At 47.3% G+C, this 9,085-nt stretch overlaps 1 pseudogene; it reads left to right on the top strand.

Annotated features, from left to right (window-relative positions):
- Positions 1 to 175: 175 nt before the first annotated feature.
- Positions 176 to 9,085, top strand: part of LOC137350586 (DNA-directed RNA polymerases I, II, and III subunit RPABC2 pseudogene) — a 33,105-nt pseudogene continuing 24,195 nt past the window's right edge.

Below are 9,085 nucleotides of genomic sequence, written 5' to 3'. Positions count from 1 at the left end.
CGCCTGCACTCCGCCGACAGCGCCCTCACCGGCACCCGACCGCACTCCGCCCACAGCGCCCTCACCGGCACCCGCCTGCACTCCACCCACAGCGCCCTCACCGGCACCCGACCGCACTCCGCCCACAGCGCCCTCACCAGCACCCAACCGCACTCGACCACTAGTGGGTGACGTCTATAAAATGAAGGTTTTGGGCAGTCGGACTGGAAGCACTGGTACAATTGAGTCTAATTAATTGTGTATTCCTTTCCTTTGTTTGACCTCCCCAAATGCATCACCTCACTCTGCTCCAGGTTGAATTCCATTTGCCACTTTCTGTCCGTCTGACCAGACCATCAATATCTTCCTGCAGGCTACAGCTATACTCCTTGCTCTCTACCACATGGCCAATCTTTGTGTCGTCTGCAACCTTCTTGTTCATGCCCCCTACATTTACATCCAAATCATTTATACCACAAAAAGTAGGGGACGTAGTACTGAGCCCTCCAACCCGTCAACAATTACCCTTTGTTTCCTGCCACTGAGCCAATTTTGTATCCACCTTGCTGCATTTCCCTGGATCCCATGGGATTTTATTTTTTTTAAACCAGACTGCCATGTGGGACCTTATGAAAAGCCTTACTAAAATCCATGTAGACCACATCAACTGCACTACCCTCATCTATCGTCCTTGTTACTTCTTTAAAAAATTCGATCTAGTTGGTCAAACAAGATCTTCCCTTACCAAATCCATGCTGACTATCCTTGATTAACCTGTGCCTTTCTAAGTGACAGTTTATCATGTCTCTCAGCATAGATTCCAATAATTTGCCCACTACTGAGGTTAGACTGACTGGCCTGTAATTATTTGGTCTATCCCCCGCTCCCCTTTTAAACAGAGGTACAACATTAGCAGTTCTCCAATCCTCCCACACCACACCTGTATCCAGTGAGGACTGGAAAATGATGGTCAGACCTTTCGCTATTTCCTCTCTTGCTTCTTTTAACAGCCTGGGGTACATTTCATCCGGCCCTGGTGATTTATCAGCTTTCAAGGATGCTAGTCCCACTAATACCTCCTCTCTCCTTATGTTTATCACATCCAATACTTCACACTCCTCCTCCTTAACTACAATATCTGCATCATCCCCCCCTTTTGTGAAGACAGATGCAAAGTATTCATTAAGAACAATACCAACATCTTCCGCCCCTACGCATGGGTTACCTTTTTGGTCTTTTGATGGGCCCTACTCTCTCCTTAGTTATCCTCTTGCTCTTAATGTATTGATAAAACATCTTTGGATTCACCTTGATTTTGCTTGCCAATATTCTTTCATGCTGTCTCTTTGCTTTCCTAATTTCCTTTTTGATTTCACCCCTCCACTTTCTATACTCATCTCAGCTTTCTGTAGTATTGAGTTCTCACTGTTGGACGTAAGCTTTCCTTTTCTGCCTGATCTTACCTTGTAACTCCTTGACATCCATGGGGTTTTAGATTTGACCATCTCACTCTTTTTCTTTGTGGGAATAGGTTTACTCTGCACCCCTTGAATCTCCCCTTTGAATGCTTCCCACTGCTCTGACACTCATTTACCTTCAAGTAGCTGTTTTCAGTGCACTTTTGCTAAATCACTCCTCAGTTTAGTAAAATTGGCCTTGCCCCAATTGACAACTCTAACTCCTGTTCTATCTCTGTCCTTTTCCATAACTGCTGCCTTCCGTGTTGTTTCAGTCGCTGTGAGGCAACTATGGAGTGACCTCTCCATGGCGCATGCCTGGGCAAATTTATGGAGGTTGAGAGTTGCCCAGTCGTCAAAACCCCCCTCTCGGCCTTTCTGGTGGGGTCCAAAGGAGTGCAGGACACGACGTTTGGCACCAGTATGGCTGCAGGAACTGCCGGAAACATGCCAAAGGTGACACATGACCGCCTACGGGGTTCCGCTCCGGATTTTCTGTTAGGGTTTACTCCCTTAGCCTTGGTCTCTCCCGAGACGCCCACAAGGCAGTGGGGTTGTTGGGGCCCCTACACAGGTGTAGGATGGTGCCGGTGGGAGGAGGGGATGCAAGGGGGAGGGGTAGAGGGAGGGGGTGGGGGGGGGTGCAGGGGAAGGGGGTGCGGGGTGAAGATGGTGCGAGGGGGGGGGCGGGCTGGGACGGGGTTGTGAGGGGGTGAGCTGAGAGGGTGGAGCAGGGAAGGGGACGGGGGTGGGGGGGGTGGAAGGGGGGTAAAGGGGGGGGGGAGGGGGGGTGGAATCTGGTGCAGGTAATAAGCCATTTCCTCAGTGCCCACCATCGACGTCCGGAAAGCTCATCCACGTCCTTCGGGAGGTGAAGCATCATTTGGCAGACTTAGAGGTGATTACATTTGCTAAGGGTTTTTTTTTTTTGCAGTGGTTTAAATAAAGGCATGCAGCATTGCCGACAGTGCGCTGCAGATGCTCTCCGAGCCATCTCCCGCGGGCGCTTTGAAGTTGCGGCCGGGGGGGGGGGGGCGTTCGTGGATGTTTTGGGTGTTCGGGGCACCTTTTCACAGGACTTCTCTCGGGTCCCGCAGCTCCTTCTTCACCTCAATGGACTTACCGCATGCCGTGGCTGCAGACACTCTGGACTGTGAAGACAGCAGGATCGGAGATTAAAGTATCGGCAGCTGTTCTCGTCAGTTTCATCCGGATCAATTTCATTGAGAAAACAAAGAGCAGGTGTGGCTGGGGGAGGGCAGTGGGCCCAGGTAACATACACTAAACTAACTGTTAACTTTTAGATAGGGCTAAAATGAACTGATTTAAAGAGCCAGGGGAATTTAAACAGTTTAAGAGGGCAGATTGGGGGAGAAAACGTTAGGGATGGGAGCAGATGGCCATGGATAGAGCACGATAATTATGTTAAAACTGACTGAATTATGATCACTACCACCAATGCTCTTCCACTGCCACTCCTTCCACCGGCCCATCTTCATTTCCTAAAACTAAGTCTAAAACTGCACCCTCTCTTGTTGGATTTGCTACATACTGGGCAAAAAAGTTCTCCTGAATGCACCTCAAGAATTCTGCTCCCTCGATTCCTTTCACACTAAAACCATCCCAGTTAATATTGGGGTAGTTAAAATCCCCTATTACTGCCCTATTGTTCTTGCACTTCTCAGAGATTTGCCTACATATCGGCTGTTTTAGCTCCCTACCAGACAGTAGGGATTTTGAAACTGGAGTTTTAAGTGAATTGTAAGGTTTTTCCAGGGCAGAGATAGAAAAAAGGGCAGAGATGGTGGAAGGGGGATGTGAGTGGACAGCAGTACAAGGAATTGATTAGAGATGGCTTTTATGTGATTGATACAATGGGAGTACCGAGGCTACGTGAGTTGAAAAGGTCAAGAGGGTGGCCATGAATATGTGTTGGGGAGTTTACATGGAGTGAAACATTAAGAGAGGATAAGGGAACAGTGAACTCGAGGTGCAAGAGAATGATGAGTTGAGACGGAATTTGGAATCATCGAAAATGAGAAGTCGCTCCATGCAGAAGCTAAGGGAGGAAAGCAGTGATGATATCATGCTGAGATAATTATGCTACTTGAGTGCAATACAGAATGAAGATTTGGCATCAGAGGGTACAAGGTGAGATGCTCACAAAGTACAAGTGCCAGAGGAGTAAGGAAATAGGCAAAGGTGTGATTTGGTGGTAAGAGCCACAGTACCACCACGACAATCTTGCTGGGGCAAGTGGTGGAAGGTATAGCCAGGCCAGGAGGCTCCAGTTAGGGGGAAGGGATCAACACCCCTCAGCCAGGTTTCCGTCAAGGCAATGATGTTGATGCAATCACCCACAACAAGCTCATGGATGGCAAGGGCCTGGTTCACAAGTGAACAGCTATTCTGGAAGGACAAGCTGATCCACTGGCAGAGTCCGCAGCGTTTGCAGTGGGACGGATGAGTTGGATGGGGAGGTAATTGGCACAATTAGCCCCAGGGGTTGCTGGGCAGGAGGTGAGAGAGCAGGATGGGGCAGTTGGGGTTGCAGCTTGTGAGGAGGCAGTGACAAGTGCCTTGATGGGTCCTTCCGAGAATGCCAAGAGAAGCAGAGAAGGAAGCTGTGTCGGCTTATCCAAAAGGGAGCAAAGCTTGGGACAGCAGCAGGAATGGAGGAAGGTTGAGGAGTACTGAAGGGTTGGTGTCGGGATTTGGGAGGCCAGATTACCCGAGAGAGAAGGCATGATGACAGAAGAAAGGTCTGGGAGGAGCAAAGAGAAAAATAAAAACAGGGCAGAAAAATGTATAAATAAGTGATGGGCTTGAGTCCAGAGCAGCAACCAAAATGTGCATATGAATGGACACAGTGAAAAATCAAATACATAGGCCTAGTTATGTAGCAATTTAGGATATGTAAAAACTTGGCAGTAAACAGGGATTAGATAGGAGACAATAGGAGGGAGTCCAGAGTTCAAGTTAGAGGTTCCGTAGAGGGATAAAGTTGACGTAGGTCGGGTGGCGTTGACATGGGGCATTGATGAACTGCTGTCCAAGATCGGAGACAGATGTGGCAGGTGAGTGAAGTCCAGAAGCTCTTTGAGGATGCACTGATTTTACTAATTTTACATTTCCATGTAAAAGATGATCCAGAAATGTACCGTATCAGTTACAGGGCAGAAAGATGGAGGAGTTGGAAGTCACCATAAGATTTGGAAGCGGTAGAGGAGTGTACTTTGGCCCAGGCAAGTGAATTTCTGGCCAGGAACAGACTGTAGCTGAAGCTGAAAAACCAGTAGATCCAGTAATCTAATCACAGGCTCAGCTGGGGACTGGAATCCCTGTTACAGCAGCAGTGGGGAAACTGCTGTAAGCTGATCAAAGTTACTTTATAAGCAATAGAGCAGCAGATCAGAGACGACAATTGAGTCTTACTGTGTAGTCCAGTGTAAGTCACTTAGTCTTGCTGTCCAGATAAGAATTTGAAAGCCAAATTTCCTCTGATGGGGAGTCCAGAACAAGGCAGGCTAACCTTACAGCTGGAGCTAGGCCGGTCAGGGGTGACATCAGGTAGCACTTCCTCAGCAACAATTTGCATTTATATAAAATGTAGTTGCACTAGAGAGGGTACAGAGGAGATTTACGAGGATGTTGCCGGGACTGGAAAAATGCAGCTTTGAGGAAAGATTGGATAGGCCGGGTGTGACGGAAATCACACCTGCCAAATGGAAACATATTAATTTCATCGTTTTAAATACCACTTGAGAACGTTTTTACGGGACACCAAATGATTTTTTGAAAAAGCGGAACTGAACAGCTGAAAAATTGGTTGCACATTTGCATTCTGAGAAGACCCTTGCTGTTTGTAGTGTGCATTAATGATTTAGACGTGAAGAAAGGAGGTATGATCAGTAAGTTTGCAGATGACACTAAAATTGGTGGTGTTGTAAATAGTGAGGAGGAAAGCCTTAGATTACAGGTCCGTATAGGTCGGCTGGTAAGATGGGCGGAGCAGTGGTAAATGAAATTTAATCCTGAGAAGTGTGAGGTAATGCATTTTGGGAGGACTAACAAGGCAAGGGAATATACAATTGATAGTAGGACCCTAGGAAGTACAGAGGGTCAGAGGGACCTTGGTGAACTTGTCCATAGATCACTGAAGGCAACAGCACAGGTAGATGAGGTGGTTAGGAAGGCATATGGGATACTTGTATTCTGTGCCTCGGCTAATAAAGGCAAGAGCAGGGGGGTTATGATGGAGCTGTATAAAACGCTAGTTAGGCCACAGCTGGAGTACTGTGTACAGTTCTGGTCACCACACTATAGGAAGGATGTGATTGCATTGGAGACTGTGCAGAGGAGATTCACCAGGATGTTGCCTGGGCTGGAGCATTTCAGCTATGAGGAGAGACTGGATAGGCTAGGGTTGATTTCCTTGGAGCAGAGAAGGCTGAGGGTGGGGGAAGGGGGGGACCTGATTGAGGTATGCAAAATTATGAGGGGCATTGATAGGATAGATAGGAAGAAACGTTTTCCCTTAGTGGAGGGGCAATAACCAGGGGTCATAGATTTAAGGTAGGGGCAGGAGGTTTAGAGGGGATTTGAGGAAAAAAATTTTCACCCAGAGGATGGTTGGAATCTGGAACACACTGCCTGAAGAGGTGGTAGAAACAGGAACCCTCACAACATTTTAGTATTTAGATGAGCACTTGAAACGCCATAGCATACAAAGCTACGGGCCAAGTGCTGGAAAATGGGATTAGAATAGATAGGTGCTTAATAGCCGGCACAGACATGAAGGGCCTGTTTCTGTGCTGTATGACTCTATGTCAAGGGCTGTCTGAGAGACAGAAGGAAATTACCCTGTCTAGCTGGAACCATGGGGGTGTTCCCTGATTTAATTAGCGAGATTGGTCTTGGCAAAAGTGGTGATCAACACCCTTTGACTTTGAAAGAGCCAAACGCACCCCCCGCCCTCGTCCCCCCCAACTACAGAATATGTCTGATTGACTCTGAATTTCCAAGACCCCTCGAGAAGTTGCTGTTTCAAACAAAGATGGTCACATGACATACCTGCAGGTAACAGAGGTTTTTTGATTGTGGCTCAGAAAGCAAAGACTGCAACTGGACTGGCAGAGAAAAGTCTCTCTCCCTCCAGCAAAGTCCCAGGAAAACCATGGTGGTAGCCTCCAAACCTCAAGACTACAGAACTTTACAAACGACCTCCAAGCAAACAGGTCAAACCTCCTTTCGGCCTTCTGGAACCAGAGAAACAAGCCTGAAATTGTACTCGTGGCCCTCCAGCGAGGACTCCAAGATTTTGACTTCAATTAAGGACATTACAACCCAGTATTTGAATTCCATTTATTACCAACTTTACTTCAACCTCCCAACTCTTTCTTCCCCTCTGTATCTATTTGTATGTGTGTGTGCCTATCGTATGCATGCAAGCATGGATGCGTCGCGTATTTTTGTAGTTTTAACCAGTTCAGAGCGATAAGGTTAATAAACTTACATATTTCTTGTTTAAACCCAAGAAAACCTGTCTGATTAGTTCATTTGCAATTCTAATTAGAGTGGAGTTAGCAAGGGCTCACTGAGGTGGTAAGCTAAAATCACTGTGTTTAAAAAGATAAAACCTGTTGTGGTCAAACCAGAGAAAGGGTGAGAGGAGAGCCTAAGACCCCTTCCTCACCTGGTCGTAACAGAAATTTGGGGGCTCTAGTCCAGCATTGGACCCACAGTCAAACAAGAAATTGGAAGTGGGAAATCAAATTGATCCCAAAAGAGAAAAATTTCAATACAGGTTTTCTTGTGGTTTGTATTGTTGGAATGCTAACATGTCCACGACTGAAGCCAGTACTTCCCCAAGCCAGGTGAAGTAATATGGAATAAGTTAAAGGCACTATCAATGGAGGAGTTGAGGAATATGGCTGAGCAATATGGGATTTACCTTCCGTGCCAAAGCTAGGAAATCCGAGACTAGTAGCCAACGATTTTTCCCTCAAACCTGAAGAATCAGAGGCAGGGCTAGAACTGGGCTTCAACAGGGTAATGTTTCCAAAGACACAACTGGAACAGCGGAAACTTGAATCAGAAGACAGGAAAAGAGACAGAGAAAGGGAAAGAGAGGAGAGAGAAAAAGGGAGGAGAGAAAGAGAAAGAGGGACAGGAGAAAGAGACAGGAGAGATAGAGAGGGAAAGAACTTTCCAGAAGGAACAGGCAGAAAGCAAACTTCGGCGGCTTGAGTTCGCTGGGGCGACAGAGTAACCCCAGTGAAAGCGTGGCCAATATGGAGACTACAATTAATTCAGGGCTATGTGCTGAGCTTTTGAAATTTTCCCAATTGATCCCAAAGTTCAATGAGGGAGACCTAGAAGCATTTTTTGTAACCTTTGAAAAACTTGCGAAGCAGTTAAAATGGCTGGCCGAGAGCTGGACCGTCCTGCTGCAAAGCAAGTTAACAGAAAAAGCCCATGAGGTTTATTCCCTGTTGCTAGACAAAAGTTCATCAAATTATGAACTGACAAAAAATGCTATCTTCGGGGCATACGAGCTAGTACCGGAAGCCTACCGCCAGAAGTTCCAAACCCTCCGGAAACAAGTTGATCAAACTTACTCGGAGTTTGAGAGAAGTAAGCAGCTGGGTTTTGACCAATGGTTGAGGGCTCTTAAAAGTCCATCCCACATATGAAAGCCTGAGAGGTGATTTTGCTCGAGGAATTTGAAAACTCTCTCCCCCTCTCTATAAAGACCCACATGGAGGAACAAAAAGTGCACAGAGCAAGGCATGCTGCAGTTCTGGCTGATGAGTTCGCTCTAATATGCAAGTTGGTTCACCATGGAAAAACCTTTCCTAGTTAACCTCACACCACCCGTCTTGGGAGAGAAAGAAAATTTGGACATACGGGGGCACTGCTCAAGCCAAAAAGGATAGTGCTATGAGTAGGAGTGAGACCCAGAGACCTGTGTGCTTCCATTGTAATAAGGCAGGTCACCTCAGAGCTGACAGCTGGAAACTACGGGGAAAGCCTGTAGGGTTAATCAGGGCACACCTGCTCAATGCAGAAGGGACCCTGATGGAAAGCGCAGCAGGGCAGGCTGTGGCTTTAACTGCAGCAGCAAGACCCAGAAAAAATACAGCTGTGGTTGCAGGGAGATTTAATAAAATCCCTGAAGGTCATCAGGATTTTGTATGTGAAGGGAGAGTAACCCCATACCCCTCGAGTAAGGCAAGCAAGCCCATCGTCATACTCAGGGATACAGGGGCCATCAGATCCCTTTTGCTGAGAAAAGGCATGACCTTTCCCCCCCAAAGTGTGCAGTAAATACCAGCATGGTGAAGGGAATCGGAGGGTGGTGCGTGACCGTACCTTTACATTGGGTCCACTTGGAGTGCGACCTAGTTTCAGGACCGGTGATTGTAGGGATTGTCCCTAATTTGCCTGTGGACAGGGTTGACCTGTTCCTAGGTAAAGATCTGGCGGGGGCGAAAGTGGTAGCTTTCCCAGCAGTGATAGAGAGAACGAAGAAGGTTAAAGAGACAGGGCAGTGGCAGAAGATGGTCCCTTGCATTTCTCCTGAATGTGTAGTGACTCAGACCATGGCCAAACCAGCTTCCCCAGAGGAGACTGAATGGGTGCTGCAG

The sequence above is a fragment of the Heterodontus francisci genome, chromosome 35 (genome assembly GCF_036365525.1).
Source record: "Heterodontus francisci isolate sHetFra1 chromosome 35, sHetFra1.hap1, whole genome shotgun sequence".
Lineage (NCBI taxonomy): Eukaryota > Metazoa > Chordata > Chondrichthyes > Heterodontiformes > Heterodontidae > Heterodontus > Heterodontus francisci.
Note: the sequence above shows the minus strand (reverse complement) of the source record. Positions and strands in the feature narration are given on the sequence as shown.